Raw genomic sequence first — 12,322 nt, forward strand, 5'->3', positions numbered from 1 at the left:
TACTTTCTTGGCGATAAAACAAGTCCATATTAGATGTAGTGTTGTCTCTTCTCCTGGGCATCCGGGTCTTGGGCATGCGGCAGTGTTGGTCAAACCTCTACGATGCTGGAATGCCCGGCATGGAAGACAGTCATGGACGCAGCTCCAGGCCAGATCTTTCTGTGAATTAAAAATATAGTGGTTAACCATCATCCAGGTCTCTTTACTCTTTTTTTCGTTAAAATTACTGACTTGTACATAAAAACCACTTTCTTTTATGGTTTTTAAAATGCCTTTACTGTTCATTAAAATTTGCGCACTTTTGCCAGTAAAATTATATAAAATCACTATTTTTTCTAAAATCTTATACTCACGGGGCAAGTTAAAAGAATAAGGGGAATTTAAAACCGTGTGGAACCATCCATTCCTCCTCATAAAATAGCCAGTGTTGTATCGTAAAAAATAAGACCAATAGTGATTTTTAAAAAGAGCACCAATACACATACTAAAATACTTCGTATATAAAAAGGCTTTAAAATCAGGGAAATCTTTTCCTCCCATCTCCTTCGGCTTCATTACGATTTCCCTGCTGAGTTTTTCCATCTTGGAGCTCCATAAGAATGTGAAGCATGCCTTTACAATTTTATTAAAAACTCTGCCAGGAGGGGGAAACACCAAGCTTAAATACAGTAAAATGGGTAAAATCACTGACTTTGTGATTAAAACCCTCCCCTCCATGGTCAGCTGCCGCATGCTCCACATACAAATTTTCTTATTGACTTTCTGTGCCACCAAGTCCCAACTATTAAGACCTCTGTTGTCCTCGTTGAAGGAGACACCTAAAATTTGCACTGAGTCGGACACAGGGATGGGGACATCTGACAATGGCAGGTCCCCGATGTTTAAAATACTACTCTTGTTAAAATTTACCTTAAAACCCGAGGCGCAGCAATAAAACTCAATTTGCCTTGATGCTCTCTGGATTGACAGGGTGTCCCTTCCAAGTATTGCCACATCGTCCATGTACCCCACTACTTTGGCCTCGATCCCCCCCCCGCCGGGCAGGGGGATCCCTCGGATCAGCTTGTCCCGTCGGATTGTACATAAAAGAGGCTCTAGGGCGCAGATAAAAAGTAGTGGGGACAAGGGACACCCCTGCTTCACCCCGGAATTTAAAAGTACTTCCTGTGTCCTAAAACCATTGACTAAAATTCTGCTTGTGCAATTATCGTAAAACGCTTTTAAAGACAATAAAAAACCTTCCGGTATACCCATTCTCTCTAAAACCTTAAAAAGATAAAAATGTGACACTCGGTCAAAGGCTTTCTCTAAGTCTATTGTTAAAATAGCCATTTGACCTTGTCTTGATTTTGTGTCACTAATAACATCTTTGATCAGGTTAAGATTCTCCCATATTGCCCTCCCGGGCACCCCACAGACCTGGTTGGGGTGTACAATTTTGCTTACTACGGTCTTTAGTCTGTTCGCACATATTTTGGCCATTATTTTGTAGTCACTGTTCAGAAGGGTGATCGGTCTCCAGTTTTTAATATCGGTCTTGTCTCCTTTTTTGTATAGGAGAGACACGTCACCCTTCTTCCAGGACCCCGGGAGGGCTTTAGACATAAAAACTTCAATAAAAAGGGAGAAGAGGTCATCCTTAAAAATACCAAAAAAGGTGACATAAAACTCAATGGGTATACCATCGGGCCCAGGCACCTTACCTGGTTTAAAACTCTTAATAGTCTCTAAAATCTCCTGTTCTGTGATGTCCCTTGATAAAATCTCACGAGAACCAGGATCTAAAACGTCAGTGATCTCCTTCAACGAGTCATTCATAAAATCACTGTCAACAGGTTTAGTATTAAAAAGATCCGCATAAAACTCATACACTTTCTTTAAAATACCCTGTATGTCCTTGGTGCCACCGAGATCATCGAGGACTGTGCGCTTGTCTCTTATCTTCTTGAAGAAGTACCTGGAGCAGGTTTCATTTTCCTCCAGATGTTGTACTTTAGAGCGGAAGATTATTTCTTTTCCCCTCTGCTCCAGGCACCGGGCGATCTCTTTCTTCACCTCGATGATCTCGTGGTCCACCTCTATATCATGTTCACGGAACTTATACAGGGTTTGCAGGCGAGTGTTCAGGTTGGAATAAAATGTCCGCTTTTCTTTAGCCTTGGCGATCCCAACCTTGATAAAAAAGTTTTTAATTTTTTGCTTCATCATCTCCCACCACTGGCTGGTGGGAGTGTTGGGATCTTTCACTCGCCTGCAGTCTTTATAAAAAGTGATAAAATCGGATAAAACCTGCGGATCTTCTAAAAGGGACACGTTAAACTTCCAGGCATTTTTACCGGATTTCCTCTTTAAAACGGTATCAACTTTAAAATATAAAAGCTTATGGTCAGAGAAAATGTTGGTAAAAGAATCACATCTAAAAGGCAGTACTTGATAAGAACAGAACATAAAATCTATCCTGGAGCTGCAGATCTTGTTGCTCCAGGTGACGCCGGCTTCCTCTGATGCGTTGGGATTGCATTTCTTAAAAGCATCAGTGAGCTTGGCGTCTAAAATCAGATTTTTTAACATTGAAGAGGTCTTATCATAATTTCTGCTCACTGAGCTAGAAAGCCGGCGTTCCCCCTTTAAAATACAATTAAAATCCCCTGCTAAAATCAGGGGGTCAGAATCATTAATAAAAAGGGGTAAAATCTCTAGCATCTCTGCTCGCTCTTTCTTATCCGCTGATCCATAAAAGTTTAAAAACTGCCACTTTATACCATTGATAAAAGCTTTGACCAATAAAACTCTGCCTGGTAAAATTTCATTAATAACGTCAATTAAAACGTTACCCTTAAAAAGAATGGCGACCCCCGCCGATCTGGTCTCGTTAGAGCCGGACCAGACCGACGGTCCATGTACCCAGTCATCTTGGTATTTTTTGTAGTTTGCTCTATGCGGGATGCCGCACTCCTGCAGGAAAAATACGGAGGCAGCAAAGATAGTCAGGTAGTTGAAGAGGGCGACCCTCCTCACGTGGCTCTCGATACTTCTGACATTAAAAGTGAGTCCCGACAGAGCAGCCATTGGAGACTAGGATATACGTGGGTCTTCAAAAGTCTCCGGGCAAGCCAAAGACCTCGCTAGCACTCTCACACCCCCCCGCATCCGAATCTATCGAGAACGGCGATGCTGGAGAGGAACCCACTCCACTTAGTGGACCCCCGACGGTGCCCGAGAGAGGGATTTGCGTTAGATCCCATACCGATTCTATTCCTTCCGGAAACTCCAAGGGGGCCAGCAGGCCGGCTCCCGTGCTTATTTCTGTCCCCTCCGCCGGGGTGGGTACTTGGCTCACTTGCGTTTCTGTGCCCTCGGAGGTGGCACCCCGCGCCCCCTCCTGGCCGGGAGGGGGAGGGGCCTTCTGGGATGACACAGCAGGGGGTACTTCCCCCGGGTCCTCCGACTTCGCCGGGATCTCCGGGGTTCCCCCCTGCACCACCTCCGAATAAAGCTTGCCTCCTGAGCCTTTCCGCCGTTTCTGCGTTGCGGCCGCTGTGCCCCCTGGGTCCTCCACCTCGGGCACCGCTTGAGCGGGCATCTTCGGAGGGCCTGGACCGGCTTCCCCGGCTCTACTACCTCTACCGGTTTCCCGGGAGGGAGAGCCTGTCCGCCGGTCACTCACCCTCCTTTTGATGCTCCGCTGCTCCTTACCACTCTGGGGGGGTCCACTGGAGACCTCCATCTCCTCAGGTTCCTCTCCCTGGGGGGGTGCTGCTTGGTCATCTGGCTGCCCTGGCTGCTCTTTGGGTCCGGGTCGCCCTTGCTGCTCCGTCTTCTGTGCTCTGTGGGGGCAAAACGTGTAGAGGTGACCAACACTGCCGCAAAAATAACATCCTTTCCCTTTCTGACATTGACTAGTTTCGTGATCCGTGCCCCCACACTTCTTACAGGTGCTCGCACAGGAATCCTTATGGTGACCGTATTGTGAACAAATCCTGCAGAAGTCGGGCATTCCCGCAAAGTACAGGTCGCCATTCACTTTGCCCAATTTAAAACGCGCTGGCGGCAAGATCACTCCCCCCGGCTTACTGGGGTCACTTACACACGTGGCCTGGAAACGCCACTTCGAGGTCCAGATGCCAAACTCGTTCATTATCTTTCCCATACATCTGACGGATTTAAAATAGCGTAGAAGGAAATCCTCAACCTCTTTAACGTCAATGTAGGGTGAATACATCTTAATCACCACGAGTTTGGTTATGTCGAGGACGTGCTCGACCAGCAAGACACCCTCAAGCTTCGGATCTTTTTTGCTCGGTATGGCTGCAACCAGGTCTCGAAAGATGCCCGTCTCAGTTAGGGTGACGTCATAGATCCGTCGCTTGGGGTAGTCTTGGATCGCTAGAATCTCACGTTTTTGTACATTAAACACTCCTTGTAGCACGTCCTCGACCACATACCTCAGGCCACGTGTATCCGCACTATTGGTAAAAGAGACACGTACGGTGTTCTTTATCCGCGCATAAGCCGGTATTTCGGTTGGGTTTTCACCCATGTTGTAGCTATAGTGTCACAAACCGCCTTGTGACGCCTAGGAATAAGTGCCCTCCTCTGGCCCGGAGACCAGAAGAGGCAGGGGGATCGCAACTCGTTTACTCTGGGACTAATCCCTCTCCCTAATGGCAGCAGGCGGGTGAAGCCCACCGAAGTGGGCGATCCCGCCAGGCAAAGGAGAGGGGTACCCGAGTTACCTTCCGGCTAAGACTTCCTGTACCAGGTACACTTGGTCTTAGCCAAAAGGCCGAGAAGCGATAACCCGAAATGGGTTTCACCTGTAGCCCGGTCCGCCCAACTCCACTTCTAAGGCTTGAGGCAACACGCTCAGCCAGCACTCTGGGCGCACCCACAATGCACCCAGGCAGCGGGGAGAGCTTGTAAAACTTTACATAGCCCCGCCCCACGCCTTCTCAACCGTGCCCAGCCTCACACCCTCAGTCCTTCCTCTTGCACCGAGCTCACGCATCCTAGGCTTGCAGAGCCTGCTGCTGCAGGACTCGTCAGCTCCCTACAAACGAGGGTTAAGCCGGCGATGACACTAGAAGCAAGCACTAGTTTGTCTCTGAAGGTGCGTCGGCCGGTCGGTTGGAGGGATCTCTTCGGCCAGCCGCATTTCGAGTAGGGACGGATGGAAACTTTTTACCTAAAATAAGGGAAATTGGCTTCGGCCCCATAGGGCTTTATTGCCTTCCCCTGGGCCAGCATTAGTAGACCCTAGTAAGGAGAATATTAGAGCGGCATGGTCATCCGAAGAACTTAAAAACATACAGCAGGCCTTTTTTTCCCGCCATACATACATACATACATACATACATACATAACTACAGATTTTATATTTTTTTTACATATATACATTATATATATATACACACACTATATATATATATATATATATATATATATATATATATAAACACACACACACACTTATATACACACACACTTATATACACACACACATACACACACAAACAATCTTAAATCTATCTTTAATCTATATCTACAAAATCTGTAATTTAGAAATAATCCATATCTATATTCTACATAATTAATAAAGATAGATAGATAGATAGATAGATAGATAGACTCACATACATGCATACATACATACATACATACATACTGTATGCAATTGAGCCAGGTGTTTGGAAGGCTGATGATGTCACTCCTTTGTGATGTCATCAATTTAGAAGCATTAATACCGGGCTTGGCAGCCATTTCAGTCAGTCTCTGCTGCAGCTGGGAGACGGGAGATGGTCTTTATTTCCACCAAGAAGCTGCAGAACTACCGGTAACTGCATCATTTTTATTTTATTCAATATAGGTTTTATTGGTTTCATGGAGGGGGGGAAACTTTTGCCTTATCTCAAAGCAATGTAAAATTAACTTTGACAATGAAACTTAATAAATCAATTTCGAGTTGAACTATATCATGTTTGTCTGTGATATTTTATAAGGTCTACAAACAGGGGAATGAGGGGAGGGTAAGGGGGGGAGTGGTAAGGGATGGTAGGTATCTATGACACGGGAGAAAGAGAAAATAAAACAAAAAGGGGGGGGGCGGGCTCCGGAATTGTTGTTTCTCTTTACGATTGTGGTTTAAACGTGTTACTCACATGTCCCTGTCTGTAACCACCTAGTAAATAGGGGTGAGCTCCGGGCATCTATCCATATCGCCCAGGTGTGATACAATTTATCATAGCCTGACGGCTCATCTTGAAGCCTCATTCTCTCCCTACGCTCTATTTCGTGGATCAATGTTATTTTTAGTGGAGTGCATTTTTTATGCAGCACACAAGGGGGAGACAGCGGCCTACCAAAATCGAGTTGGCTGCTGCTGTGGCTTTCTTTTTTTAAAAAAAAAAGGTAGGTTCCGTTCTTCCATGGTGAGGAATAGGCAGGGAGGTTCCGTTTTTGCCAGCTGGGGAATGCTTATAGGTAAGGCCTTATCCCTGGTGGTGCATGTAACGTTAGACCACGTTTCAGCATTCAGTCAGTCAGTGGCTGAGAAACGAGCTCCATGCAAGTTTACATTAAACAGACACATTTCTTTCTTTACTGTATTGACTGCGGTCTGTAATCGAGCGGTTGAACTGTTTCTGTGTCCATGCATTGAATAAAGCAATACATCCTTGTAAAGTAGACGTCCGTTCGTTGGAGTTCTTTGCTCCCCGAGTGTTGCTCCATCTCTAAACGTTGGCCTGGATCTTCATGGACGAATACTGCCCATCCCACGTGGAGCGTGTATCTCAGCCCGCGTGGAGTGCTGCAGTCCAATGAGGTATTCCGTGCTACATAGCAAGCCTTGGGCCTGTGTGATTGGGGGTCCGCTGCTGTCTGTCCACTCTGAAGCGCGCATCCGGGGCCGGCCGCTTTTCGACTACCAGCGACTGCAGGTCACACACACAGGCTGGTTGGAATGGCCTAGCATTATCCTGATCCGGAGGTGTAACTTGAAGCTGCGGGGCCCCAGTACAAAGTCTGGAACTGGGCCCCCAAACTATAAAGCTTCATTGATAGCATTGGTTTACAATGTGGGGAAGAGAGACTTTATGGGCCCCCTAGGGCTCCGGGCCCCCTGCACATACACCCATGACCCGAATACGTGGAGCATACAGACGCAGGCTGCCAGGATACGCTGTGCCTGCCCGATGTTTCCAACTTGGCTATTAGCGCAGCGGTAGGTACGAACTATAGAGTGCGGCTGCCATATGAACTGGTGTGTGTGTTGTTTTGCTTCCAGTTGTACCTGTGCTGTGCACACTCTGGCAGACGCAGCTGCTCAGTGGATACAATGTTGCGAGCAGACGGGCTGAGTGTCAATCAAAGTGCTTGGGTGGTGGTGGTAGCAGCAGCCGCCGCCACAGCTGCGCTGCACCTCTTGCTCGTCGGTGTTGTTTTTCTGCTTTTGGAAACGGTTGTAGGAAAGGGGGTGCACCGGTCCTGGAGGTACTGCAATACCAGGTCAATGCGTGGAGTGGACAGAGCAAGCTCTTTTTCCAGCTCCCTGTTCTAAAAATCCATTTAATATATGGTCCCCAGATAGGGGACGTATCAGATATTAAACTGATAAGAACAGATTTTTTTTTTTTTTGATAAACCATAAGGTTTTTATTTATTCACAACATAATAAATCCATCACATTTACACAACAGAAATACATTACAAATCATGACAAATCAACTAATTGTATCCATTTTTTAACCTTCCATATTCCCTCCGCATCGACTCCATCCTTTCTTTTGTCCCATAAATAAATGAAGTATAATTTCCCCAACACCATTCGCACGCTGTCCCTCTCACTTACATCCTTCCTCTTGAACACATACACATTCCTTACATCCCATAACACTTCCTTCACACACGCCATAAACAACCACAACAGTCTCTCTCTCACACTGCCTCTCACACCTAAACCAAACATAACTAACTCAAAGGATATGAAATTAACTCCTGTTATTTCCTTACATAACGGACCAAGTCTCCGCAGCACATTCTGTGCATGGCTGCAATTCCAAAATAAATGAACCACATTCTCACATCCACCGCACCCCTCTCTCGGACATCTCTCACTCCTCACCAAACCTCTCACACGCTGAAACTCTCGCACCGGTAACACACCATGCAGACTCTGCCATACAATCTCACTCTGCCTATTGCTCATCCCATCAATCCGCACTTTCTTCCACACTCTCTCCACATTCACTCTGCTAACAGAATTAATATCAGACACCTCATCCTTACTCTCAATCATTCGCTTCACCATTCGCTTATTCTTTAGTATCTTCACTTCACAATCATCCAACTCAAACTTCGCAACAAAGCATACCGTCCATTCATACCACTTGGGGATCTGGAAAGCAACTGGTTTCCTTAAATCATATTCACACCATTTCATGCGCACGAACCATCTCCCTGCTAGGTACCGCATCATACACGCTCCTTTTGTTGTCTTTTGCAACATGCTCAAAAGGAAGACTATACTGTTACATCCAAAGTATATCTCTAAATTTGGAAAGCCCATTCCTCCTCTCTCCCAACTCTTATACACTACCTCCCTCCTCAGACGTTCCATTTTGGACCCCCAGAAGAAAAGAAACATAACTCTGTTCAGCCTCCTCTGACCCATGTATCCCGGAGGAAAGACTAATGCCACATATAAAAAAATGGGCAAAATTACGCTCTTTATTATTAAAATTTTGCCTATCATAGTGAGGTTGCGTAATTTCCAAAAATTTAACCTGTTCTCCACCTTCTGCCTTGCCTCCTCCCAGCTCTCTTCCCCCTTTAAATTGTTGTTAAACTTAATACCTAAGATTTTAATTGGCCCAGACACATTATTTAGACCTATATCTGCACTCACTCCAGTCTCACCAAACACCTTGCACTCACTTTTATCCCAGTTAATACGGAACGCAGACGCACCACAAAACACAGACACTAACAGCTTCACTCTCCTCACTGCACTCTCAGACTCACACATCACACACACATCATCCATATACGCACATACCTTCAGCTCTCTGCCGTCACTACCTGGGATGTGGATCCCCCTCACCATCTTATCCTGTCTTATTAGACATAGTAACGGCTCCATGGCACAGATGAAAACCACGGCCGACAGCGGACACCCCTGACGCACACCAGACATCACATTCACTCTCCTTCCAACCTTCCCATTCACTAACATACTACTATAAATCCTTTCATACAGACTCCTCACTCGCTCTACAAACATACCCGGGAACCCCATGCACACCAACACTCGGAACAAGAACCCATGCGACAACCTATCATACGCTTTTTCAAAGTCCAAGCTCACCACATACACACTCTTCTTTCGCTCCTTACAATCTCCCAGACAATCCCGCACCAGACACAGACTCTCATGCACTCTCCTACCGGGCACCGCACAGTACTGGTCCTCGCTCACCACGCTCTCCACTACCGCACGCATCCGATTTGCAATGATTTTAGCATAAATTTTATAATCCACATTTAAAAGCGTAATCGGACGCCAATTCTTTAAGTTTTTCAGATTGCCCCTTTTAGGGATTAATACAACCACTCCACCTCGCATACTTTCAGCTACATCCACATTCACCCACATGTACTGGCACACTTCACACACATCTTTCCCTATCACACTCCACAGCATACGATAATATTCAATAGGTAACCCATCCATACCGGGGGTTTTATTAGTGGCCATACTCTGGACCGCCTCCCACACCTCTTTAGCAGTAATATCACGTGCGACGGACGCCTGCTCCGCCTCCCCCAATTTATTCTCAAGTATGCTTAGCACATCACCCTCCAGGGCTTCATCCCTCCATTTTTCTTTGTACAAGTCCTCATAGAAGGACGCTATCTCTTCATGCACCTCCTCCCCCCTCACTTCCCCTCCTGTCTCCTTCTCTATTATTTCAAAAGTTGGTTTTTTTGAGAACACTTTTTTAAAGAAAAACCGCGAGCATGTCTCATCATGCAGCATCTTGTCCAACTTGGCGCGGTACATTATCCCCTTTCCCTTCTCCACCAGGAAACTATTGATTTCTCTCCTGCACTTCAGGATATCTTCTTGCACGTCTATCCCGCTGTCCCGCAACTTTATCAGGAAAGTCAGCCTATTGCTAAGCCTCACATATTGTGCCTTCCTTTCCCTGGCTACTTTATACCCTACAGACCTGAAAAAAGCCTTAGTTTTCCCCTTTACCCAGTCCCACCAGTCTAGGATATTTACAAAATCTCCTTTTCTTTCCCTCCACTTCCTATACAAACCTTCATACTGTTTTTTAATATCCTGCCCCTCCAAATGCTTCAGGTTCAACTTCCAGACTCCCTTCCCCCACACAACACCGTTCCCCACCTCCACCCCACATAACAAACATTCGTGGTCAGAGAATAGCGCCATCTCTTGTACATAACTTATTGCAGATACATTCTCTGATAAGAAACAAAAATCAATCTTGGAGTGGACTCCACCCCTGTCCGCATGGTAGGTATTAAGGTGAGGGGATATGCCACACGCCTGCTGGATATCCCTCAAACGAAAATCAGTACACAATTCAAATAAAAGTTTTGCAGACACATCAAAAGCTTTCTTAGAGATGTCACAATTCATGTCCCCTATGAGGACGGTGGGTATCCTTCCCTGCATAAATAGCTTAATTTTCTCAAACAGAGCACTTCTCTCCTGTTTTTCTGGAGGTGCGTACACGTTAATGACACGGAACTGTATACCTCTATATAGCAGCACTGCAGAGATGCATCTCCCCGCCTCAATTACTTCGCTACTCTGTAGCGCCAACTCTTTGGAGTTAATTAGTATGCCAACTCCATCGTTCTTATTATATACGCTCCCAGACCACACAGCAGCACCATAAGGCCATTCTGAAGGGCTGATATCGGAGTTAATGCCGCACTCCTGAAGGCAAAACAAATCGGCTTTTTTCTGACACAAAAAACTAAAAATTGCAGCTCTTCTGGCCTTTGATTTAAAAACCCTCACATTCTGGGAGCATATATTCAGAACCATATCTCAGGTGTAAGCTTATAGCAACATATCACAGCTCATGCAAAAAAGAAAGTCATATACTGTATATATATCTTCACACTTAAAGTGGCTAAACCACAAAATACAGGTGATATATGGACTCATGGTGGCTCATTTGATCAGTCCTCGCCACTCTCACCTGAGCACTCAAGGTCCTGCGCCAAAGTCTCAAATGGGTTGCTGACCTCCATTAGAGTCTCTTTGCTTTTAGTGCATCTTCTTTTTTTCGCTGCATTTTTCTCAGCCACCTCCACAAACTCCTCCTCGCTGGAAACATTTAGCTCACCTCCCCCCTCCCTCTTACTCTGGACTGTCTCAGGAGAGGAAAACTCCTCAATGTTCGCTGAAGGGTTAATAGGGCTGTCCACTTGCTCAACGATCTCCTCCAGCTGCCTGATTACCCCAGCCACCTGCTCTTCAGGAGTAGCACTCCCAACCTGCGGCTTCTGACTCCCAATCTTCCTTTTAATGGTCTCCTCCACCTCTTTAGCTCCCACCTCTGCAGTTTTAGGTTTTTTTGACCCAACAGACTTCTCTTTCTCAGTTGTCTGAGGAGGTTTTGCAGGACTCTCCGCTGCAGTCACCACAGGTTTAAACACAGTAGCAACCTCGTTTTCAACAGCAGGTGTAACACCACTAATGGAAGCCACATTACTGGCAGAAGCCACACGGCTGGTAGTAGCCTCACTACTGGTAGCCGCCATGTTGGTTTTAGGCTTCCAGGCACCCCTGGACGGTAAATTCAAAGGGCAGTCTCTACACATGTGGTCATCATCACCACACAAATCACAGCATTTTGGCTTTGGACAATTGCCGGCATGATGTCCAGTCTCCTGACAATTCCTGCAAACCAGGCCACTGGAACAATCCTCTTTAGTGTGTCCAAACTGGTTGCAATTCCTACAAAAGGTGGGTTGTCCCGGGTAATAAAGGTATCCCCGGTTACCTGCGATAGTGAAGTTCGCCGGTGGGTGCGTAACTCCTCCAAGTTTACTGGCGTCCATTCTTAGTCTGACCCAGAATTTGTACTTAGAATTAAAAATCCCAAGTATATTGGTCATTTTCTCTCCACCTCTTACTACGTCACAGTAGCGCTTAAGAAAGTTCACAATCATGTCCTTATCCGTATAAGGATTATAAACATGCAAGATTAAGGGCTTTTCTTGAATGCCAAATAAAGGGATTACCTTTATTCCTTGCAGTAGTGCGGTGTCTTTATGGCTC

The 12,322-nt window shown here is 46.0% G+C and overlaps 1 non-coding gene across 1 annotated transcript; it reads right to left on the minus strand.

Annotated features, from left to right (window-relative positions):
- Window positions 1-7,469: 7,469 nt before the first annotated feature.
- LOC136573841 (U2 spliceosomal RNA) lies at window positions 7,470-7,659 on the minus strand. Its single transcript, XR_010786059.1, has one exon. It is a non-coding gene; the product is annotated as a U2 spliceosomal RNA (small nuclear RNA).
- Window positions 7,660-12,322: the final 4,663 nt, after the last annotated feature.

The sequence above is a fragment of the Eleutherodactylus coqui genome, chromosome 7, assembly GCF_035609145.1.
Source record: "Eleutherodactylus coqui strain aEleCoq1 chromosome 7, aEleCoq1.hap1, whole genome shotgun sequence".
Classification (NCBI taxonomy): domain Eukaryota; kingdom Metazoa; phylum Chordata; class Amphibia; order Anura; family Eleutherodactylidae; genus Eleutherodactylus; species Eleutherodactylus coqui.